This window comes from Hyla sarda, unplaced genomic scaffold (assembly GCF_029499605.1).
Source record: "Hyla sarda isolate aHylSar1 unplaced genomic scaffold, aHylSar1.hap1 scaffold_1462, whole genome shotgun sequence".
NCBI lineage: Eukaryota > Metazoa > Chordata > Amphibia > Anura > Hylidae > Hyla > Hyla sarda.
In genome coordinates, this window is record NW_026608093.1 from 58,615 (window position 1) to 83,703 (window position 25,089).

General features: G+C 45.9%; 8 non-coding genes and 1 pseudogene across 8 annotated transcripts; all 9 read left to right on the forward strand.

The window, feature by feature from the left end:
- Positions 1 to 1,421: 1,421 nt before the first annotated feature.
- LOC130308131 (U2 spliceosomal RNA) lies at positions 1,422 to 1,612 on the forward strand. Its single transcript, XR_008857178.1, has one exon. It is a non-coding gene; the product is annotated as a U2 spliceosomal RNA (small nuclear RNA).
- A 2,100-nt stretch (positions 1,613 to 3,712) lies between these two features.
- LOC130308132 (U2 spliceosomal RNA) lies at positions 3,713 to 3,903 on the forward strand. Its single transcript, XR_008857179.1, has one exon. It is a non-coding gene; the product is annotated as a U2 spliceosomal RNA (small nuclear RNA).
- A 2,083-nt stretch (positions 3,904 to 5,986) lies between these two features.
- LOC130308133 (U2 spliceosomal RNA) lies at positions 5,987 to 6,177 on the forward strand. The gene has a single exon (XR_008857180.1). It is a non-coding gene; the product is annotated as a U2 spliceosomal RNA (small nuclear RNA).
- A 2,088-nt stretch (positions 6,178 to 8,265) lies between these two features.
- LOC130308134 (U2 spliceosomal RNA) lies at positions 8,266 to 8,456 on the forward strand. Its single transcript, XR_008857181.1, has one exon. It is a non-coding gene; the product is annotated as a U2 spliceosomal RNA (small nuclear RNA).
- Positions 8,457 to 10,547: 2,091 nt separating this feature from the next.
- LOC130308151 (U2 spliceosomal RNA) lies at positions 10,548 to 10,696 on the forward strand (annotated as a pseudogene).
- Positions 10,697 to 16,155: 5,459 nt separating this feature from the next.
- Positions 16,156 to 16,341, forward strand: LOC130308148 (U2 spliceosomal RNA). Its single transcript, XR_008857194.1, has one exon. It is a non-coding gene; the product is annotated as a U2 spliceosomal RNA (small nuclear RNA).
- A 2,091-nt stretch (positions 16,342 to 18,432) lies between these two features.
- On the forward strand, positions 18,433 to 18,623 carry LOC130308139 (U2 spliceosomal RNA). The gene has a single exon (XR_008857186.1). It is a non-coding gene; the product is annotated as a U2 spliceosomal RNA (small nuclear RNA).
- Positions 18,624 to 20,701: 2,078 nt separating this feature from the next.
- Positions 20,702 to 20,892, forward strand: LOC130308140 (U2 spliceosomal RNA). The gene has a single exon (XR_008857187.1). It is a non-coding gene; the product is annotated as a U2 spliceosomal RNA (small nuclear RNA).
- Positions 20,893 to 22,988: 2,096 nt separating this feature from the next.
- On the forward strand, positions 22,989 to 23,179 carry LOC130308135 (U2 spliceosomal RNA). Its single transcript, XR_008857182.1, has one exon. It is a non-coding gene; the product is annotated as a U2 spliceosomal RNA (small nuclear RNA).
- Positions 23,180 to 25,089: the final 1,910 nt, after the last annotated feature.

Sequence of the window (25,089 nt, forward strand, 5' to 3'; positions counted from 1 at the left end):
ATGCATCAGAAGGTGCGAGGCCCTTGCTAAATTCTGTGCACAGACTTTGAGATCTATACTTTAGACTGTATCTAAACCTGCTCCAACATGGACTGACATTCTGGCCTACTTTCAGCCGATGCGACTTGTCTGTCGCTGAGCAGTCGCTTTTTATGTATTCAGCACCTATGTATAATGTTGTAAAAATGCTCTAGAAGCTAAAGTCGCAGAAATGTCACACATATTTGGCCTGCAACTTTCTGTGCGACAAATTCAGACAGGAAAAATCAGTATAAATCCTTAGAAAATTATCCCCCAGTGTCTCCATCTGCTGGCGGTATTGAATAAGCATTGCTGCACTGATGGGGTATGCATTAGACGAAAAAAAAGAAGAAAAAGAAGAATAATACGCCCAGAAAAGAGGCGAAAAGGAGAAAAACGTAAAAAAACGTGAAAAAAAAGTAAGAGGAAGAGAAGGGAAAAAAAGGTGGAAATGGGTTTAAAAGTGATTTCGGCGGAGAAATATATATATATATATATATATATATATATATATATATATATATATACGCGCACACACACACATATATATAAACGTATTCTCCGTTGAGATATTGCAGCCGCTGCTGTGTCCAGGCCCAGGAGCCTTAGCACTGTGCTGTGATGTCACTCAATACCACTGACATCACTAGGTGTAAACAACATCTCTCCTTTGCTGTGTATGTGACTATGGAGCTGTTTGGTGATGTCGTCTATTATGGCCTTCATAGAAGCAACAGGAGATTGTTGCATCCATCTAGAACCCTCAGAACTACAGTGCTATGATGTCACTCACTTCCACAGGCCTTGCAGAGTGTAAACAACAACAACCCAGCTTTGTTGTATATGTAACCATAGGGATTTGTGATGTCACCTAGAACCTTCACAGCAGCGACAGCTTTATGAGGAGCATCAGCACTGCTCTGCCTGAGCAGAACCATCACCGCCATAGGTTGTCAAATAACCCGGGTTTAACCCACACAGGTAAGTCCAATGGGGTGCAGGCATGTCCTCTATGCTTACAGCTTCCCGTGGGTGTTGGTTTGATACCGTTTGGGGACAGCCAAGGAGGCATCTGCAGGCAACAAAGGTAGGTGTGTGCTTGTGTGTGTGTTTCCTATGCAGATCCTAAGCCCAGTGTCACATGCAAGTGGGAGGAGTAAGAAGGGTTCCTGGCAAATCCGGGTTATGGATTGCATTTAAAAAGGCCCCGTGGGAGTGCAATGGGCCCCTGTCTTGCTGCTTAGCAATAATGGTATGGGTTTAGGTTCTGCTGTGTGTACTGGTGGTTGACTGCCCCCCAGCCCAGAGTGTGCATGGAAAATTGTCTGGCAGCCTCCCTGACAGCAAGCAGTGATAGTGCCCATGAAGGGCACCTTGTTGGGCCCGCCCCTTTCACGGTTATCGCTTCTCGGCCTTTTGGCTAAGATCAAGTGTAGTATCTGTTCTTATCAGTTTAATATCTGATACGTCCCCTATCTGGGGACCATATATTAAATGGATTTTTGAGAACGGGGGCCGATTTCGAAGCTTGCTTCCGTCGCCCTATGCATTGACCCGATATGGCAGTATCTTCGGGTACAGTGCACCACCCCCTTACAGGGTTAAAAAGAAAGATTCCTACTTTCATTGCTACCTGCTTGCTGGCTAGCCAGCTAGCCAGCCCTGTGGGCCTTGCTGCTGCTGCAGCCAAAAAACAAAAGGTGGTGCTGCTGCTGCTTCTGCTGCTTCTGCTGCTTCTGCTTCTGTCTGGCCGCTGTTGGAGCGTCCAGGCACAGGACTTCTGCTGCTGCTGACTAAATGGCCTCCTTAATTGGATCATTTGAGTAGCCAGCACACCTGTGCAGGTACGGCATGACATGATAGGCAGCTGCCTTGATAGCGGGTGGGTGCTGAATGTTCCTAATTGACAAAATAAGATTAATGCTTATGAAGAAATATAAAATCTCATCCCTTCCCCAATATCGCGCCACACCCCTACCCCTTAATTCCCTGGTTGAACTTGATGGACATATGTCTTTTTTCGACCGTACTAACTATGTAACTATGTAACATAACATGGGGGGGGGGGGGTCTCCTGGCTGTTCACACAGGTGTGTCATTGCTGTACATTGACCATGCATTGCTTCTGTGGTATTGCAAAGGCAAAGACAAATGCTTCCAGCCATCCATTGCACTAATGGATTGGTCATCAGCTGGCTGTCTATGTCCCGCATCAATATAGACCAAAGTACAGAGGGTTAGGCTATGCTATTGTGCACCTACCTGATGCATCAGAAGGTGCGAGGCCCTTGCTAAATTCTGTGCACAGACTTTGAGATCTATACTTTAGACTGTATCTAAACCTGCTCCAACATGGACTGACATTCTGGCCTACTTTCAGCCGATGCGACTTGTCTGTCGCTGAACAGTCGCTTTTTATGTATTCAGCACCTATGTATAATGTTGTAAAAATGCTCTAGAAGCTAAAGTCGCAGAAATGTCACACATATTTGGCCTGCAACTTTCTGTGCGCAAATTCAGACAGGAAAAATCAGTATAAATCCTTAGAAAATTATCCCCCAGTGTCTCCATCTGCTGGCGGTATTGAATAAGCATTGCTGCACTGATGGGGTATGCATTAGACGAAAAAAAAGAAGAAAAAGAAGAATAATACGCCCAGAAAAGAGGCGAAAAGGAGAAAAACGTAAAAAAACGTGAAAAAAAAGTAAGAGGAAGAGAAGGGAAAAAAAGGTGGAAATGGGTTTAAAAGTGATTTCGGCGGAGAAATATATATATATATATATATATATATATATATATATATATATATATATATATACGCGCACACACACACATATATATAAACGTATTCTCCGTTGAGATATTGCAGCCGCTGCTGTGTCCAGGCCCAGGAGCCTTAGCACTGTGCTGTGATGTCACTCAATACCACTGACATCACTAGGTGTAAACAACATCTCTCCTTTGCTGTGTATGTGACTATGGAGCTGTTTGGTGATGTCGTCTATTATGGCCTTCATAGAAGCAACAGGAGATTGTTGCATCCATCTAGAACCCTCAGAACTACAGTGCTATGATGTCACTCACTTCCACAGGCCTTGCAGAGTGTAAACAACAACAACCCAGCTTTGTTGTGTATGTAACCATAGGGATTTGTGATGTCACCTAGAACCTTCACAGCAGCGACAGCTTTATGAGGAGCATCAGCACTGCTCTGCCTGAGCAGAACCATCACCGCCATAGGTTGTCAAATAACCCGGGTTTAACCCACACAGGTAAGTCCAATGGGGTGCAGGCATGTCCTCTATGCTTACAGCTTCCCGTGGGTGTTGGTTTGATACCGTTTGGGGACAGCCAAGGAGGCATCTGCAGGCAACAAAGGTAGGTGTGTGCTTGTGTGTGTGTTTCCTATGCAGATCCTAAGCCCAGTGTCACATGCAAGTAGGAGGAGTAAGAAGGGTTCCTGGCAAATCCGGGTTATGGATTGCATTTAAAAAGGCCCCGTGGGAGTGCAATGGGCCCCTGTCTTGCTGCTTAGCAATAATGGTATGGGTTTAGGTTCTGCTGTGTGTACTGGTGGTTGACTGCCCCCCAGCCCAGAGTGTGCATGGAAAATTGTCTGGCAGCCTCCCTGACAGCAAGCAGTGATAGTGCCCATGAAGGGCACCTTGTTGGGCCCGCCCCTTTCACGGTTATCGCTTCTCGGCCTTTTGGCTAAGATCAAGTGTAGTATCTGTTCTTATCAGTTTAATATCTGATACGTCCCCTATCTGGGGACCATATATTAAATGGATTTTTGAGAACGGGGGCCGATTTCGAAGCTTGCTTCCGTCGCCCTATGCATTGACCCGATATGGCAGTATCTTCGGGTACAGTGCACCACCCCCTTACAGGGTTAAAAAGAAAGATTCCTACTTTCATTGCTACCTGCTTGCTGGCTAGCCAGCTAGCCAGCCCTGTGGGCCTTGCTGCTGCTGCAGCCAAAAAACAAAAGGTGGTGCTGCTTCTGCTGCTTCTGCTTCTGCTTGTGTCTGGCCGCTGTTGGAGCGTCCAGGCACAGGACTTCTGCTGCTGCTGACTAAATGGCCTCCTTAATTGGATCATTTGAGTAGCCAGCACACCTGTGCAGGTAGGGCATGACATGATAGGCAGCTGCCTTGATAGCGGGTGGGTGCTGAATGTTCCTAATTGACAAAATAAGATTAATGCTTATGAAGAAATATAAAATCTCATCCCTTCCCCAATATCGCGCCACACCCCTACCCCTTAATTCCCTGGTTGAACTTGATGGACATATGTCTTTTTTCGACCGTACTAACTATGTAACTATGTAACATAACATGGGGGGGGGGGGGGTCTCCTGGCTGTTCACACAGGTGTGTCATTGCTGTACATTGACCATGCATTGCTTCTGTGGTATTGCAAAGGCAAAGACAAATGCTTCCAGCCATCCATTGCACTAATGGATTGGTCATCAGCTGGCTGTCTATGTCCCGCATCAATATAGACCAAAGTACAGAGGGTTAGGCTATGCTATTGTGCACCTACCTGATGCATCAGAAGGTGCGAGGCCCTTGCTAAATTCTGTGCACAGACTTTGAGATCTATACTTTAGACTGTATCTAAACCTGCTCCAACATGGACTGACATTCTGGCCTACTTTCAGCCGATGCGACTTGTCTGTCGCTGAACAGTTGCTTTTTATGTATTCAGCACCTATGTATAATGTTGTAAAAATGCTCTAGAAGCTAAAGTCGCAGAAATGTCACACATATTTGGCCTGCAACTTTCTGTGCGACAAATTCAGACAGGAAAAATCAGTATAAATCCTTAGAAAATTATCCCCCAGTGTCTCCATCTGCTGGCGGTATTGAATAAGCATTGCTGCACTGATGGGGTATGCATTAGACGAAAAAAAAGAAGAAAAAGAAGAATAATACGCCCAGAAAAGAGGCGAAAAGGAGAAAAACGTAAAAAAACGTGAAAAAAAAGTAAGAGGAAGAGAAGGGAAAAAAAGGTGGAAATGGGTTTAAAAGTGATTTCGGCGGAGAAATATATATATATATATATATATATATATATATATATATATATACGCGCACACACACACATATATATAAACGTATTCTCCGTTGAGATATTGCAGCCGCTGCTGTGTCCAGGCCCAGGAGCCTTAGCACTGTGCTGTGATGTCACTCAATACCACTGACATCACTAGGTGTAAACAACATCTCTCCTTTGCTGTGTATGTGACTATGGAGCTGTTTGGTGATGTCGTCTATTATGGCCTTCATAGAAGCAACAGGAGATTGTTGCATCCATCTAGAACCCTCAGAACTACAGTGCTATGATGTCACTCACTTCCACAGGCCTTGCAGAGTGTAAACAACAACAACCCAGCTTTGTTGTGTATGTAACCATAGGGATTTGTGATGTCACCTAGAACCTTCACAGCAGCGACAGCTTTATGAGGAGCATCAGCACTGCTCTGCCTGAGCAGAACCATCACCGCCATAGGTTGTCAAATAACCCGGGTTTAACCCACACAGGTAAGTCCAATGGGGTGCAGGCATGTCCTCTATGCTTACAGCTTCCCGTGGGTGTTGGTTTGATACCGTTTGGGGACAGCCAAGGAGGCATCTGCAGGCAACAAAGGTAGGTGTGTGCTTGTGTGTGTGTTTCCTATGCAGATCCTAAGCCCAGTGTCACATGCAAGTAGGAGGAGTAAGAAGGGTTCCTGGCAAATCCGGGTTATGGATTGCATTTAAAAAGGCCCCGTGGGAGTGCAATGGGCCCCTGTCTTGCTGCTTAGCAATAATGGTATGGGTTTAGGTTCTGCTGTGTGTACTGGTGGTTGACTGCCCCCCAGCCCAGAGTGTGCATGGAAAATTGTCTGGCAGCCTCCCTGACAGCAAGCAGTGATAGTGCCCATGAAGGGCACCTTGTTGGGCCCGCCCCTTTCACGGTTATCGCTTCTCGGCCTTTTGGCTAAGATCAAGTGTAGTATCTGTTCTTATCAGTTTAATATCTGATACGTCCCCTATCTGGGGACCATATATTAAATGGATTTTTGAGAACGGGGGCCGATTTCGAAGCTTGCTTCCGTCGCCCTATGCATTGACCCGATATGGCAGTATCTTCGGGTACAGTGCACCACCCCCTTACAGGGTTAAAAAGAAAGATTCCTACTTTCATTGCTACCTGCTTGCTGGCTAGCCAGCTAGCCAGCCCTGTGGGCCTTGCTGCTGCTGCAGCCAAAAAACAAAAGGTGGTGCTGCTGCTGCTTCTGCTGCTTCTGCTTCTGCTTGTGTCTGGCCGCTGTTGGAGCGTCCAGGCACAGGACTTCTGCTGCTGCTGACTAAATGGCCTCCTTAATTGGATCATTTGAGTAGCCAGCACACCTGTGCAGGTAGGGCATGACATGATAGGCAGCTGCCTTGATAGCGGGTGGGTGCTGAATGTTCCTAATTGACAAAATAAGATTAATGCTTATGAAGAAATATAAAATCTCATCCCTTCCCCAATATCGCGCCACACCCCTACCCCTTAATTCCCTGGTTGAACTTGATGGACATATGTCTTTTTTCGACCGTACTAACTATGTAACTATGTAACATAACATGGGGGGGGGGGGGGGGGTCTCCTGGCTGTTCACACAGGTGTGTCATTGCTGTACATTGACCATGCATTGCTTCTGTGGTATTGCAAAGGCAAAGACAAATGCTTCCAGCCATCCATTGCACTAATGGATTGGTCATCAGCTGGCTGTCTATGTCCCGCATCAATATAGACCAAAGTACAGAGGGTTAGGCTATGCTATTGTGCACCTACCTGATGCATCAGAAGGTGCGAGGCCCTTGCTAAATTCTGTGCACAGACTTTGAGATCTATACTTTAGACTGTATCTAAACCTGCTCCAACATGGACTGACATTCTGGCCTACTTTCAGCCGATGCGACTTGTCTGTCGCTGAACAGTCGCTTTTTATGTATTCAGCACCTATGTATAATGTTGTAAAAATGCTCTAGAAGCTAAAGTCGCAGAAATGTCACACATATTTGGCCTGCAACTTTCTGTGCGACAAATTCAGACAGGAAAAATCAGTATAAATCCTTAGAAAATTATCCCCCAGTGTCTCCATCTGCTGGCGGTATTGAATAAGCATTGCTGCACTGATGGGGTATGCATTAGACGAAAAAAAAGAAGAAAAAGAAGAATAATACGCCCAGAAAAGAGGCAAAAAGGAGAAAAACGTAAAAAAATGTGAAAAAAAAGTAAGAGGAAGAGAAGGGAAAAAAAGGTGGAAATGGGTTTAAAAGTGATTTCGGCGGAGAAATATATATATATATATATATATATATATATATATATATACGCGCACACACACACATATATATAAACGTATTCCCCGTTGAGATATTGCAGCCGCTGCTGTGTCCAGGCCCAGGAGCCTTAGCACTGTGCTGTGATGTCACTCAATACCACTGACATCACTAGGTGTAAACAACATCTCTCCTTTGCTGTGTATGTGACTATGGAGCTGTTTGGTGATGTCGTCTATTATGGCCTTCATAGAAGCAACAGGAGATTGTTGCATCCATCTAGAACCCTCAGAACTACAGTGCTATGATGTCACTCACTTCCACAGGCCTTGCAGAGTGTAAACAACAACAACCCAGCTTTGTTGTGTATGTAACCATAGGGATTTGTGATGTCACCTAGAACCTTCACAGCAGCGACAGCTTTATGAGGAGCATCAGCACTGCTCTGCCTGAGCAGAACCATCACCGCCATAGGTTGTCAAATAACCCGGGTTTAACCCACACAGGTAAGTCCAATGGGGTGCAGGCATGTCCTCTATGCTTACAGCTTCCCGTGGGTGTTGGTTTGATACCGTTTGGGGACAGCCAAGGAGGCATCTGCAGGCAACAAAGGTAGGTGTGTGCTTGTGTGTGTGTTTCCTATGCAGATCCTAAGCCCAGTGTCACATGCAAGTAGGAGGAGTAAGAAGGGTTCCTGGCAAATCCGGGTTATGGATTGCATTTAAAAAGGCCCCGTGGGAGTGCAATGGGCCCCTGTCTTGCTGCTTAGCAATAATGGTATGGGTTTAGGTTCTGCTGTGTGTACTGGTGGTTGACTGCCCCCCAGCCCAGAGTGTGCATGGAAAATTGTCTGGCAGCCTCCCTGACAGCAAGCAGTGATAGTGCCCATGAAGGGCACCTTGTTGGGCCCGCCCCTTTCACGGTTATCGCTTCTCGGCCTTTTGGCTAAGATCAAGTGTAGTATCTGTTCTTATCAGTTTAATATCTGATACGTCCCCTATCTGGGGACCATATATTAAATGGATTTTTGAGAACGGGGGCCGATTTCGAAGCTTGCTTCCGTCGCCCTATGCATTGACCCGATATGGCAGTATCTTCGGGTACAGTGCACCACCCCCTTACAGGGTTAAAAAGAAAGATTCCTACTTTCATTGCTACCTGCTTGCTGGCTAGCCAGCTAGCCAGCCCTGTGGGCCTTGCTGCTGCTGCAGCCAAAAAACACAAGGTGGTGCTGCTGCTGCTTCTGCTGCTTCTGCTTCTGCTTGTGTCTGGCCGCTGTTGGAGCGTCCAGGCACAGGACTTCTGCTGCTGCTGACTAAATGGCCTCCTTAATTGGATCATTTGAGTAGCCAGCACACCTGTGCAGGTAGGGCATGACATGATAGGCAGCTGCCTTGATAGCGGGTGGGTGCTGAATGTTCCTAATTGACAAAATAAGATTAATGCTTATGAAGAAATATAAAATCTCATCCCTTCCCCAATATCGCGCCACACCCCTACCCCTTAATTCCCTGGTTGAACTTGATGGACATATGTCTTTTTTCGACCGTACTAACTATGTAACTATGTAACATAACATGGGGGGGGGGGGGGGGTCTCCTGGCTGTTCACACAGGTGTGTCATTGCTGTACATTGACCATGCATTGCTTCTGTGGTATTGCAAAGGCAAAGACAAATGCTTCCAGCCATCCATTGCACTAATGGATTGGTCATCAGCTGGCTGTCTATGTCCCGCATCAATATAGACCAAAGTACAGAGGGTTAGGCTATGCTATTGTGCACCTACCTGATGCATCAGAAGGTGCGAGGCCCTTGCTAAATTCTGTGCACAGACTTTGAGATCTATACTTTAGACTGTATCTAAACCTGCTCCAACATGGACTGACATTCTGGCCTACTTTCAGCCGATGCGACTTGTCTGTCGCTGAACAGTCGCTTTTTATGTATTCAGCACCTATGTATAATGTTGTAAAAATGCTCTAGAAGCTAAAGTCGCAGAAATGTCACACATATTTGGCCTGCAACTTTCTGTGCGACAAATTCAGACAGGAAAAATCAGTATAAATCCTTAGAAAATTATCCCCCAGTGTCTCCATCTGCTGGCGGTATTGAATAAGCATTGCTGCACTGATGGGGTATGCATTAGACGAAAAAAAAGAAGAAAAAGAAGAATAATACGCCCAGAAAAGAGGCGAAAAGGAGAAAAACGTAAAAAAACGTGAAAAAAAAGTAAGAGGAAGAGAAGGGAAAAAAAGGTGGAAATGGGTTTAAAAGTGATTTCGGCGGAGAAATATATATATATATATATATATATATATATATATATATATATACGCGCACACACACACATATATATAAACGTATTCTCCGTTGAGATATTGCAGCCGCTGCTGTGTCCAGGCCCAGGAGCCTTAGCACTGTGCTGTGATGTCACTCAATACCACTGACATCACTAGGTGTAAACAACATCTCTCCTTTGCTGTGTATGTGACTATGGAGCTGTTTGGTGATGTCGTCTATTATGGCCTTCATAGAAGCAACAGGAGATTGTTGCATCCATCTAGAACCCTCAGAACTACAGTGCTATGATGTCACTCACTTCCACAGGCCTTGCAGAGTGTAAACAACAACAACCCAGCTTTGTTGTGTATGTAACCATAGGGATTTGTGATGTCACCTAGAACCTTCACAGCAGCGACAGCTTTATGAGGAGCATCAGCACTGCTCTGCCTGAGCAGAACCATCACCGCCATAGGTTGTCAAATAACCCGGGTTTAACCCACACAGGTAAGTCCAATGGGGTGCAGGCATGTCCTCTATGCTTACAGCTTCCCGTGGGTGTTGGTTTGATACCGTTTGGGGACAGCCAAGGAGGCATCTGCAGGCAACAAAGGTAGGTGTGTGCTTGTGTGTGTGTTTCCTATGCAGATCCTAAGCCCAGTGTCACATGCAAGTAGGAGGAGTAAGAAGGGTTCCTGGCAAATCCGGGTTATGGATTGCATTTAAAAAGGCCCCGTGGGAGTGCAATGGGCCCCTGTCTTGCTGCTTAGCAATAATGGTATGGGTTTAGGTTCTGCTGTGTGTACTGGTGGTTGACTGCCCCCCAGCCCAGAGTGTGCATGGAAAATTGTCTGGCAGCCTCCCTGACAGCAAGCAGTGATAGTGCCCATGAAGGGCACCTTGTTGGGCCCGCCCCTTTCACGGTTATCGCTTCTCGGCCTTTTGGCTAAGATCAAGTGTAGTATCTGCATTTGGTCTGGTCGGAAGGTGTCTGTGGTACCCCGCTTCTCGGCCTTGGGGGATTGTCTCTCCTTACGGAGCGACTTCACCCCCTTGCTGCTATTGGGGAGCGGGCTTAGTCCACAGACAACGGGTTGCGATCCCCCTGTCTCTGGGACCTTGTGTCTCAGAAGGCATTTTCGGTACGTTGAGCGTTACCTGTAGCTTCGGAAGCACCTAGGGTACCCCCGACCTCTGCCTTGGGTAAGGGTTCCGCTTTTATAGCGGGATTCCGAGCCCCTGCTGCTATTGGGGAAGGGGCTTAGTCCCTGGGTGTGGAAGATGCCGTTCTCCTGGGCTTTCCCCTCTGGGGAAATGTCGATGCGAAATACCATCCGCATAGAGGTGTCGGAGAGCCATCGTCAGTTGAAGAACCTCCGCTTCATTGCGGAGGTGATTCTTCTTGACTACTTCCGCCTCGATAGGGAGGACATCCTGTGTCTAAATGACCAGGAAAGCCGTGGCCTGTATACCGTCACCTTCACGGCCACGGCGTGTTGCGATAACATCTATGCAACCTTGTCTGGTGCGGACCAGAGGGACGATCGACTCGACGGTCTTTCGTTCCAGTTCCTCTATGGTGAGGAACATATACCGTTGGTGGTGGCTATGCACAGCCCTCATGTGACCACGGAGGATATAGCCACTTTTCTTCGGCGATACTGCGAAGAGGTGCGGTTCGCAAACAAAATCTTGAACTCCGTGCGGTTCTGGAACGGCAAGAGGAAGTTCTGGGTCAAGCTCCGTAAGGATCCCGGTGGTATTGGGGGTCTTTGCCATCCGCCCCCAAATTTTGCCATCGGGAGAGTTCGGGGCTTCCTGTTCTATCCTCAAATGCCTATGTATTGCCGAAATTGCTTGAGGTTTGGCCACACCCAGGAGACCTGCGGCGCGGAGCGTGTGATTCGCTGCAATAGGTGTGGCCAAGAAGGTCACATAGCCTCAAGATGTAGCCATTCGATAAGGTGCAACCTCTGCGGAGAGGAAAATCACGATTTTAATTCCTGTCCCCATAAAGCAAAAACTACGATGGGTGGGTCAAGGCTGGGCCCACCCAAAGAGGGGACAGGACAAAAGACGTCCTTTTTTAAGATGCCCAAACCCCAGATGGCAGGTACTGATGGGTCCAGGCCCAAGACCTCTGGTGCTCCATCGGGGGGCCCACCGGTGGTAGTGCTAGGGGGAGGCCATGGGGATTCCACGAAGCCCGGGCGGGTGATCGAGTTTACTGCCCGGGAAATTGAAAGACGTCGATCGACTTCCTACCTGGCTCAAGAGCCCGCCGAAACTTCTGAAGGGGGCTCACCTGTGGCGGGTGGCAGCCGACGGGCCTCGGTGGGGGCAAAGGTGGACCCAAAATTACAGCATAAGCCAGGTACTGGCTTGGCCCAGGGTCGCCCTGCTCCGGACGAAGAGGCCCCGGTGAAAGCCCGCCGGAAGGGGAGCCAGGTGGCCAGGTCTGAGCCCGGTCCTGTTACTCCGCCTATACAGGACAGGGCCAAGAAGACAAGTGGCGCCAAACCAGGGTTTGCTGCCCCGCCAGCAGTGGACCCGGTGGGTAAAACTGGCCATCGTCGATCGATGGGGAAGTTGGAGCAACAGTCCTCAGCAACGCTTGCTGGGGAACAAGCGATGAAAACTTCCCAAGGTAGCGGCAAAGGTTCCGGAAAAGAGGCCTCACAGGCCCCTGTGCAGCAGTTCCAGTCGTCAAATGATGAAAGAAGACGCAGATCCATCAGCCGGGGGCCAGAGATTACATCGAGTGAGAGCAACACAGAGGATATGGACAGCAGTGTGACATTTAAAAGACAAAGAGAAGAAGAAGAGGAAGACATTCAAAGGAAAGCGGCGTGCCGTAGTTCGGACGAGAGCGAGCTCAGGGTCGGGGCATCATCGATCTCAAGCTCCGACCCTCAGAACATCAAGGAGCTGATGACCCCGCAGGCGGGGGATGACGGTACGCAGCTTATTATTGACTTTGATTCTCCAAGCACGGACTCTCCATAAACTATGCCTATCCCTGTAAAAATTGCCTCACTCAATGTGAGGTCCTTAAAGAGCCCTGATCGCAGGGCTGCTTTATTTTCTTATCTAGAGACATGTGACTTTGACCTTTGCCTGCTACAAGAATGTGGAATCCCTAGTAAAATGGACTATAAAGACTTAAAAGAAGACTGGAAGCTGGGCCCATCCATATGGTCCGGTGCAAATGACTGTCGTTCTGTGGGTGTTGGGCTGCTCTGCCGAGGCCAGTCCTTTTCTATTCATACAGTAACTGAGATTGTGCCTGGCAGAGCTCTTTTAATTCATCTATATTTTAATGGACTTTTAATTCGTGTTTTAAATGTGTATGCCCCTCCTGATAAACAGGAGCGGGCAGAACTATTTGAAATTTTACCACTGTTTTGTGTTGGGTCTTCCCCCCTGCTGGTGGGAGGTGATTTTAACTGCATACGTGATGGGGAACACCGGCAGGGTGGGGATATTAATCGTAAAGACCGCACTTCTTACCTGCTTAAAAATTTTATTGATGATTTTAATTTGAAAGATTGCTGGAAGGATCTCTTGCCGGAGGACCCGGGCGCCACATGGTCCAATGGAAGAGTGAGCTCCAGAATCGATTTTATTTTTTCCTCTAGAGCTTTTAAACCCCTGAAATGCATGCTCGAGCAGAATATCTTCTCTGATCATAAGCTCCTCTTGGTGGGCCTGGAGCTAGAGGGGGAGCAAAAAGCAAAAAGGGGCCTCTGGAGATTAAACACCACACTCCTAGAGGACCCTGAGATAAAAGAGGAGTTTGTGCGGACCTACCAGTGCTGGCAATCACAAAGAAAACCCCACGAGCCTATGCTGCACTGGTGGGAGGGCACCAAATCTAAAATCAGATTTTTTTTTTATCAAAGCAGGTAAGAAGAAGGCAAAAATGGAAAAACAGTGGTTTTATGTTCTTAACATGCGTTTAAATGTACTTTTTAAATTGAAAGAAGCTGGTATGGATGTAGAAAATGATATTTTAAACCTTAAAACTGAAATAAAACATGCCATAGAAAAGAAAGGGAAACAAATCATTTTTAACTCGCATGTGCAGCACCTGGAGGAGGGCGAGAAATGTTCCCGTTTCTTTTTTAAAAAAGTGATGAATAGGAGGGATATCATCCAAAACCTTGAGGGTGAATCCACTCCAAAAGGCATGTTAGATGCAGTTTTTAACTTCTACCAGCTTCTTTTTAATAAGAAAGATCTTAATCCATCCTTTTTAGAACATGTTCTTAATTCCCTTGATTTTAAGCTAGATGTTTTAGACCAGGAGGTTTTATCCCGTGATCTTAACTTAGATGAACTTTTATTTGTTTTTAAAAGTTTTTCTAGTGGGAAGGCCCCTGGGGAAGATGGTTTACCCATCGAATTTTATTTAGCTTTTTGGGATATTTTAAAGGATGATATGGTTTTATTGTATAAAGAAACTTTTATTGTTAATGAACTTCCCCCTTCCTGGAGGAGGGGGATTGTATCATTACTTTTTAAAAAGGGTGAAAAGGATATGCTAAAAAATTGGCGCCCCATCACACTTTTAAATGTCGATTATAAAGTTTTAGCCAAGTTATTAGCTGTCCGTTTTAAACCTTTTATTCATAAATTAATTCACCCAAATCAGGTTTGTGGGGTACCTGGAAGGTCTATAGCTGAATCCCTAAATATTTTAAGAGATGTTTTATGGTATTTTAAGGATAGAAATCAAACTGTAGCAATTTTATCCTTAGACTTTGAAAAAGCCTTTGATAGGGTCTCCCATGAATACCTGTTTTTAGTTCTTAAAAAGATGGCAGTGCCTGAAACGATTTTAAGCCGAATCATGCTTTTATACCGATCCTGTTTTAGTCAAGTCTCTGTTAATGGCTTTTTAACCAGCGGTGTTCCTCTTTTATCAGGTGTCAAACAGGGCTGCCCCCTGTCCCCACTCCTTTTTATTTGCGCAATCGAACCACTGATGGCCCTCCTCAGAAAAGACCGGGTAGTAAGAGGCGTACCGATACCTGGTGGAGGAGGGACCCATCTAAAGGTGTTGGGGTACATGGATGATGTCACCATACTGTGCCCGGACTCTCCATCCATGAGGGGGGCATTGAGGAACACCAGCTATTTCTGCGAGGTCTCTGGTTTTAAGCTAAACACAGATAAATGTGACTGTTTTTATATTGGCTCCTGGGATTCATCCATCACCCCAGGAGTCACAATGCAACAGGATCAAATTAAAGTTTTAGGTATTGTTTTTAACCAGGTCAATGATGGGAGCCCTAACTGGGATTCAGCTATAGCTAAGATGGAGAAGAAGATTTTAATGTGGAATCTTAGAAACCTTACCATGGAGGGGAAGATTTTAATAATAAAGATGGTTTTACTCCCTATTATGCTATACATTGCCATGGTATTTCCTCCATCTATTTTATACATTAAAAAAGTAACTAGAATTGTTTTTACTTTTTTATGGGGTTCAAAAATGGAGAAATTAAAGCGTGATTTTATGTACAAAAGTAAAGATAATGGCGGGAAAGATGTTCCTAACCTTTTTACTTTCTTTTACATAAAGTATTTCTGTTTCTGTTTTAAAATGATTAAATCCGATGGCATTTTTAGCTGCTTTTTAAGGTACGCTGCGGGCATGGTTTTTAAAAGATGGTTGCGCATCCCTCTGAACGCTCCGGTGCTTCTGTGTCCCCCAAAACATTATGTGGTGTTGGAAAAGACAGTCAGGCTCCTAGGTCTCCAAGATTTGGAGCCTGACATACTGGGGGACCAGAGAAAGGTATCAAAGGTCCTCAGGCGGAGTGAGGTTACCCTGGCAGTGTCCAATTTCACACAGGCAAGATCCAAAAAGGTATGGCGGAACGTGTACGGGAAGTTTCTGGCGAATGTACACAGGGATCTTGCCTGGGCAATCGTCCACCAGTGCCTCCCTACTCGTGAGTTCCAGCACAGGCGAGGACTGGTGGCGAGAGCCAAGTGCCCGAGAGATGGCTGCGGAGTGGACGAAACAGTGCTGCACATATTTTGGAACTGCCCTTTTGCACGGGAGCTTTGGAGGAAGGTAGGCCCACTTTTGAAGTGGGCCTGCGGCCTAAAAGATTTTAATCACGAATGTGTCTTTTACGGTCTTTTTAACTGCCCCAATTTTAAACAGCAGATGATCTGCTGGATGATTATTAATTGTTTTAAAAATGCCATCTGGAAAGTTAGGAACATCTTACTTTTTAAACATGATTTTATTGATGTTAAAAACTGTATAAAGCTGGCCCTGAGTGAGATGTACATCTATTACCTAAGAGACAAGAAACAGTTGGGGGCCAGCGAGGCAGCATCCATGTGGTGTCTGCCTCTATGGAACGAAATAACAATATAATCAGTTTTTATGACATTTGTATAATGTTTTATCCTGCCATTTCTATTTTTTCTCCTTTTATTACTGGTTTTATTATTTGTATTTTAAAACTTTTGTGAACCTTTTATTATTTTGCATTTTAAATTCTGTATGGTTTCTTATTTATTCAATAAAATTTTGTTGAAACCTTATCTGTTCTTATCAGTTTAATATCTGATACGTCCCCTATCTGGGGACCATATATTAAATGGATTTTTGAGAACGGGGGCCGATTTCGAAGCTTGCTTCCGTCGCCCTATGCATTGACCCGATATGGCAGTATCTTCGGGTACAGTGCACCACCCCCTTACAGGGTTAAAAAGAAAGATTCCTACTTTCATTGCTACCTGCTTGCTGGCTAGCCAGCTAGCCAGCCCTGTGGGCCTTGCTGCTGCTGCAGCCAAAAAACAAAAGGTGGTGCTGCTGCTGCTTCTGCTGCTTCTGCTTGTGTCTGGCCGCTGTTGGAGCGTCCAGGCACAGGACTTCTGCTGCTGCTGACTAAATGGCCTCCTTAATTGGATCATTTGAGTAGCCAGCACACCTGTGCAGGTAGGGCATGACATGATAGGCAGCTGCCTTGATAGCGGGTGGGTGCTGAATGTTCCTAATTGACAAAATAAGATTAATGCTTATGAAGAAATATAAAATCTCATCCCTTCCCCAATATCGCGCCACACCCCTACCCCTTAATTCCCTGGTTGAACTTGATGGACATATGTCTTTTTTCGACCGTACTAACTATGTAACTATGTAACATAACATGGGGGGGGGGGGGGGGGGTCTCCTGGCTGTTCACACAGGTGTGTCATTGCTGTACATTGACCATGCATTGCTTCTGTGGTATTGCAAAGGCAAAGACAAATGCTTCCAGCCATCCATTGCACTAATGGATTGGTCATCAGCTGGCTGTCTATGTCCCGCATCAATATAGACCAAAGTACAGAGGGTTAGGCTATGCTATTGTGCACCTACCTGATGCATCAGAAGGTGCGAGGCCCTTGCTAAATTCTGTGCACAGACTTTGAGATCTATACTTTAGACTGTATCTAAACCTGCTCCAACATGGACTGACATTCTGGCCTACTTTCAGCCGATGCGACTTGTCTGTCGCTGAACAGTCGCTTTTTATGTATTCAGCACCTATGTATAATGTTGTAAAAATGCTCTAGAAGCTAAAGTCGCAGAAATGTCACACATATTTGGCCTGCAACTTTCTGTGCGACAAATTCAGACAGGAAAAATCAGTATAAATCCTTAGAAAATTATCCCCCAGTGTCTCCATCTGCTGGCGGTATTGAATAAGCATTGCTGCACTGATGGGGTATGCATTAGACGAAAAAAAAGAAGAAAAAGAAGAATAATACGCCCAGAAAAGAGGCGAAAAGGAGAAAAACGTAAAAAAACGTGAAAAAAAAGTAAGAGGAAGAGAAGGGAAAAAAAGGTGGAAATGGGTTTAAAAGTGATTTCGGCGGAGAAATATATATATATATATATATATATATATATATATATATATATATATACGCGCACACACACACATATATATAAACGTATTCTCCGTTGAGATATTGCAGCCGCTGCTGTGTCCAGGCCCAGGAGCCTTAGCACTGTGCTGTGATGTCACTCAATACCACTGATATCACTAGGTGTAAACAACATCTCTCCTTTGCTGTGTATGTGACTATGGAGCTGTTTGGTGATGTCGTCTATTATGGCCTTCATAGAAGCAACAGGAGATTGTTGCATCCATCTAGAACCCTCAGAACTACAGTGCTATGATGTCACTCACTTCCACAGGCCTTGCAGAGTGTAAACAACAACAACCCAGCTTTGTTGTGTATGTAACCATAGGGATTTGTGATGTCACCTAGAACCTTCACAGCAGCGACAGCTTTATGAGGAGCATCAGCACTGCTCTGCCTGAGCAGAACCATCACCGCCATAGGTTGTCAAATAACCCGGGTTTAACCCACACAGGTAAGTCCAATGGGGTGCAGGCATGTCCTCTATGCTTACAGCTTCCCGTGGGTGTTGGTTTGATACCGTTTGGGGACAGCCAAGGAGGCATCTGCAGGCAACAAAGGTAGGTGTGTGCTTGTGTGTGTGTTTCCTATGCAGATCCTAAGCCCAGTGTCACATGCAAGTAGGAGGAGTAAGAAGGGTTCCTGGCAAATCCGGGTTATGGATTGCATTTAAAAAGGCCCCGTGGGAGTGCAATGGGCCCCTGTCTTGCTGCTTAGCAATAATGGTATGGGTTTAGGTTCTGCTGTGTGTACTGGTGGTTGACTGCCCCCCAGCCCAGAGTGTGCATGGAAAATTGTCTGGCAGCCTCCCTGACAGCAAGCAGTGATAGTGCCCATGAAGGGCACCTTGTTGGGCCCGCCCCTTTCACGGTTATTGCTTCTCGGCCTTTTGGCTAAGATCAAGTGTAGTATCTGTTCTTATCAGTTTAATATCTGATACGTCCCCTATCTGGGGACCATATATTAAATGGATTTTTGAGAACGGGGGCCGATTTCGAAGCTTGCTTCCGTCGCCCTATGCATTGACCCGATATGGCAGTATCTTCGGGTACAGTGCACCACCCCCTTACAGGGTTAAAAAGAAAGATTCCTACTTTCATTGCTACCTGCTTGCTGGCTAGCCAGCTAGCCAGCCCTGTGGGCCTTGCTGCTGCTGCAGCCAAAAAACAAAAGGTGGTGCTGCTGCTGCTGCTTCTGCTGCTTCTGCTTCTGCTTGTGTCTGGCCGCTGTTGGAGCGTCCAGGCACAGGACTTCTGCTGCTGCTGACTAAATGGCCTCCTTAATTGGATCATTTGAGTAGCCAGCACACCTGTGCAGGTAGGGCATGACATGATAGGCAGCTGCCTTGATAGCGGGTGGGTGCTGAATGTTCCTAATTGACAAAATAAGATTAATGCTTATGAAGAAATATAAAATCTCATCCCTTCCCCAATATCGCGCCACACCCCTACCCCTTAATTCCCTGGTTGAACTTGATGGACATATGTCTTTTTTCGACCGTACTAACTATGTAACTATGTAACATAACATGGGGGGGGGGTCTCCTGGCTGTTCACACAGGTGTGTCATTGCTGTACATTGACCATGCATTGCTTCTGTGGTATTGCAAAGGCAAAGACAAATGCTTCCAGCCATCCATTGCACTAATGGATTGGTCATCAGCTGGCTGTCTATGTCCCGCATCAATATAGACCAAAGTACAGAGGGTTAGGCTATGCTATTGTGCACCTACCTGATGCATCAGAAGGTGCGAGGCCCTTGCTAAATTCTGTGCACAGACTTTGAGATCTATACTTTAGACTGTATCTAAACCTGCTCCAACATGGACTGACATTCTGGCCTACTTTCAGCCGATGCGACTTGTCTGTCGCTGAACAGTCGCTTTTTATGTATTCAGCACCTATGTATAATGTTGTAAAAATGCTCTAGAAGCTAAAGTCGCAGAAATGTCACACATATTTGGCCTGCAACTTTCTGTGCGACAAATTCAGACAGGAAAAATCAGTATAAATCCTTAGAAAATTATCCCCCAGTGTCTCCATCTGCTGGCGGTATTGAATAAGCATTGCTGCACTGATGGGGTATGCATTAGACGAAAAAAAAGAAGAAAAAGAAGAATAATACGCCCAGAAAAGAGGCGAAAAGGAGAAAAACGTAAAAAAACGTGAAAAAAAAGTAAGAGGAAGAGAAGGGAAAAAAAGGTGGAAATGGGTTTAAAAGTGATTTCGGCGGAGAAATATATATATATATATATATATATATATATATACGCGCACACACACACATATATATAAACGTATTCTCCGTTGAGATATTGCAGCCGCTGCTGTGTCCAGGCCCAGGAGCCTTAGCACTGTGCTGTGATGTCACTCAATACCACTGACATCACTAGGTGTAAACAACATCTCTCCTTTGCTGTGTATGTGACTATGGAGCTGTTTGGTGATGTCGTCTATTATGGCCTTCATAGAAGCAACAGGAGATTGTTGCATCCATCTAGAACCCTCAGAACTACAGTGCTATGATGTCACTCACTTCCACAGGCCTTGCAGAGTGTAAACAACAACAACCCAGCTTTGTTGTGTATGTAACCATAGGGATTTGTGATGTCACCTAGAACCTTCACAGCAGCGACAGCTTTATGAGGAGCATCAGCACTGCTCTGCCTGAGCAGAACCATCACCGCCATAGGTTGTCAAATAACCCGGGTTTAACCCACACAGGTAAGTCCAATGGGGTGCAGGCATGTCCTCTATGCTTACAGCTTCCCGTGGGTGTTGGTTTGATACCGTTTGGGGACAGCCAAGGAGGCATCTGCAGGCAACAAAGGTAGGTGTGTGCTTGTGTGTGTGTTTCCTATGCAGATCCTAAGCCCAGTGTCACATGCAAGTAGGAGGAGTAAGAAGGGTTCCTGGCAAATCCGGGTTATGGATTGCATTTAAAAAGGCCCCGTGGGAGTGCAATGGGCCCCTGTCTTGCTGCTTAGCAATAATGGTATGGGTTTAGGTTCTGCTGTGTGTACTGGTGGTTGACTGCCCCCCAGCCCAGAGTGTGCATGGAAAATTGTCTGGCAGCCTCCCTGACAGCAAGCAGTGATAGTGCCCATGAAGGGCACCTTGTTGGGCCCGCCCCTTTCACGGTTATCGCTTCTCGGCTTTTTGGCTAAGATCAAGTGTAGTATCTGTTCTTATCAGTTTAATATCTGATACGTCCCCTATCTGGGGACCATATATTAAATGGATTTTTGAGAACGGGGGCCGATTTCGAAGCTTGCTTCCGTCGCCCTATGCATTGACCCGATATGGCAGTATCTTCGGGTACAGTGCACCACCCCCTTACAGGGTTAAAAAGAAAGATTCCTACTTTCATTGCTACCTGCTTGCTGGCTAGCCAGCTAGCCAGCCCTGTGGGCCTTGCTGCTGCTGCAGCCAAAAAACAAAAGGTGGTGCTGCTGCTGCTTCTGCTGCTTCTGCTTCTGCTTGTGTCTGGCCGCTGTTGGAGCGTCCAGGCACAGGACTTCTGCTGCTGCTGACTAAATGGCCTCCTTAATTGGATCATTTGAGTAGCCAGCACACCTGTGCAGGTAGGGCATGACATGATAGGCAGCTGCCTTGATAGCGGGTGGGTGCTGAATGTTCCTAATTGACAAAATAAGATTAATGCTTATGAAGAAATATAAAATCTCATCCCTTCCCCAATATCGCGCCACACCCCTACCCCTTAATTCCCTGGTTGAACTTGATGGACATATGTCTTTTTTCGACCGTACTAACTATGTAACTATGTAACATAACATGGGGGGGGGGGGGGGGGTCTCCTGGCTGTTCACACAGGTGTGTCATTGCTGTACATTGACCATGCATTGCTTCTGTGGTATTGCAAAGGCAAAGACAAATGCTTCCAGCCATCCATTGCACTAATGGATTGGTCATCAGCTGGCTGTCTATGTCCCGCATCAATATAGACCAAAGTACAGAGGGTTAGGCTATGCTATTGTGCACCTACCTGATGCATCAGAAGGTGCGAGGCCCTTGCTAAATTCTGTGCACAGACTTTGAGATCTATACTTTAGACTGTATCTAAACCTGCTCCAACATGGACTGACATTCTGGCCTACTTTCAGCCGATGCGACTTGTCTGTCGCTGAACAGTCGCTTTTTATGTATTCAGCACCTATGTATAATGTTGTAAAAATGCTCTAGAAGCTAAAGTCGCAGAAATGTCACACATATTTGGCCTGCAACTTTCTGTGCGACAAATTCAGACAGGAAAAATCAGTATAAATCCTTAGAAAATTATCCCCCAGTGTCTCCATCTGCTGGCGGTATTGAATAAGCATTGCTGCACTGATGGGGTATGCATTAGACGAAAAAAAAGAAGAAAAAGAAGAATAATACGCCCAGAAAAGAGGCGAAAAGGAGAAAAACGTAAAAAAACGTGAAAAAAAAGTAAGAGGAAGAGAAGGGAAAAAAAGGTGGAAATGGGTTTAAAAGTGATTTCGGCGGAGAAATATATATATATATATATATATATATATATATATATATATATATATACGCGCACACACACACATATATATAAACGTATTCTCCGTTGAGATATTGCAGCCGCTGCTGTGTCCAGGCCCAGGAGCCTTAGCACTGTGCTGTGATGTCACTCAATACCACTGACATCACTAGGTGTAAACAACATCTCTCCTTTGCTGTGTATGTGACTATGGAGCTGTTTGGTGATGTCGTCTATTATGGCCTTCATAGAAGCAACAGGAGATTGTTGCATCCATCTAGAACCCTCAGAACTACAGTGCTATGATGTCACTCACTTCCACAGGCCTTGCAGAGTGTAAACAACAACAACCCAGCTTTGTTGTGTATGTAACCATAGGGATTTGTGATGTCACCTAGAACCTTCACAGCAGCGACAGCTTTATGAGGAGCATCAGCACTGCTCTGCCTGAGCAGAACCATCACCGCCATAGGTTGTCAAATAACCCGGGTTTAACCCACACAGGTAAGTCCAATGGGGTGCAGGAATGTCCTCTATGCTTACAGCTTCCCGTGGGTGTTGGTTTGATACCGTTTGGGGACAGCCAAGGAGGCATCTGCAGGCAACAAAGGTAGGTGTGTGCTTGTGTGTGTGTTTCCTATGCAGATCCTAAGCCCAGTGTCACATGCAAGTAGGAGGAGTAAGAAGGGTTCCTGGCAAATCCGGGTTATGGATTGCATTTAAAAAGGCCCCGTGGGAGTGCAATGGGCCCCTGTCTTGCTGCTTAGCAATAATGGTATGGGTTTAGGTTCTGCTGTGTGTACTGGTGGTTGACTGCCCCCCAGCCCAGAGTGTGCATGGAAAATTGTCTGGCAGCCTCCCTGACAGCAAGCAGTGATAGTGCCCATGAAGGGCACCTTGTTGGGCCCGCCCCTTTCACGGTTATCGCTTCTCGGCCTTTTGGCTAAGATCAAGTGTAGTATCTGTTCTTATCAGTTTAATATCTGATACGTCCCCTATCTGGGGACCATATATTAAATGGATTTTTGAGAACGGGGGCCGATTTCGAAGCTTGCTTCCGTCGCCCTATGCATTGACCCGATATGGCAGTATCTTCGGGTACAGTGCACCACCCCCTTACAGGGTTAAAAAGAAAGATTCCTACTTTCATTGCTACCTGCTTGCTGGCTAGCCAGCTAGCCAGCCCTGTGGGCCTTGCTGCTGCTGCAGCCAAAAAACAAAAGGTGGTGCTGCTGCTGCTTCTGCTGCTTCTGCTTCTGCTTGTGTCTGGCCGCCGGTGGAGCGTCCAGGCACAGGACTTCTGCTGCTGCTGACTAAATGGCCTCCTTAATTGGATCATTTGAGTAGCCAGCACACCTGTGCAGGTAGGGCATGACATGATAGGCAGCTGCCTTGATAGCGGGTGGGTGCTGAATGTTCCTAATTGACAAAATAAGATTAATGCTTATGAAGAAATATAAAATCTCATCCCTTCCCCAATATCGCGCCACACCCCTACCCCTTAATTCCCTGGTTGAACTTGATGGACATATGTCTTTTTTCGACCGTACTAACTATGTAACTATGTAACATAACATGGGGGGGGGGGGGGGGGGGGGGGGTCTCCTGGCTGTTCACACAGGTGTGTCATTGCTGTACATTGACCATGCATTGCTTCTGTGGTATTGCAAAGGCAAAGACAAATGCTTCCAGCCATCCATTGCACTAATGGATTGGTCATCAGCTGGCTGTCTATGTCCCGCATCAATATAGACCAAAGTACAGAGGGTTAGGCTATGCTATTGTGCACCTACCTGATGCATCAGAAGGTGCGAGGCCCTTGCTAAATTCTGTGCACAGACTTTGAGATCTATACTTTAGACTGTATCTAAACCTGCTCCAACATGGACTGACATTCTGGCCTACTTTCAGCCGATGCGACTTGTCTGTCGCTGAACAGTCGCTTTTGATGTATTCAGCACCTATGTATAATGTTGTAAAAATGCTCTAGAAGCTAAAGTCGCAGAAATGTCACACATATTTGGCCTGCAACTTTCTGTGCGACAAATTCAGACAGGAAAAATCAGTATAAATCCTTAGAAAATTATCCCCCAGTGTCTCCATCTGCTGGCGGTATTGAATAAGCATTGCTGCACTGATGGGGTATGCATTAGACGAAAAAAAAGAAGAAAAAGAAGAATAATACGCCCAGAAAAGAGGCGAAAAGGAGAAAAACTTAAAAAAACGTGAAAAAAAAGTAAGAGGAAGAGAAGGGAAAAAAAGGTGGAAATGGGTTTAAAAGTGATTTCGGCGGAGAAATATATATATATATATATATATATATATATATATATATATATATACGCGCACACACACATATATATAAACGTATTCTCCGTTGAGATATTGCAGCCGCTGCTGTGTCCAGGCCCAGGAGCCTTAGCACTGTGCTGTGATGTCACTCAATACCACTGACATCACTAGGTGTAAACAACATCTCTCCTTTGCTGTGTATGTGACTATGGAGCTGTTTGGTGATGTCGTCTATTATGGCCTTCATAGAAGCAACAGGAGATTGTTGCATCCATCTAGAACCCTCAGAACTACAGTGCTATGATGTCACTCACTTCCACAGGCCTTGCAGAGTGTAAACAACAACAACCCAGCTTTGTTGTGTATGTAACCATAGGGATTTGTGATGTCACCTAGAACCTTCACAGCAGCGACAGCTTTATGAGGAGCATCAGCACTGCTCTGCCTGAGCAGAACCATCACCGCCATAGGTTGTCAAATAACCCGGGTTTAACCCACACAGGTAAGTCCAATGGGGTGCAGGCATGTCCTCTATGCTTACAGCTTCCCGTGGGTGTTGGTTTGATACCGTTTGGGGACAGCCAAGGAGGCATCTGCAGGCAACAAAGGTAGGTGTGTGCTTGTGTGTGTGTTTCCTATGCAGATCCTAAGCCCAGTGTCACATGCAAGTAGGAGGAGTAAGAAGGGTTCCTGGCAAATCCGGGTTATGGATTGCATTTAAAAAGGCCCCGT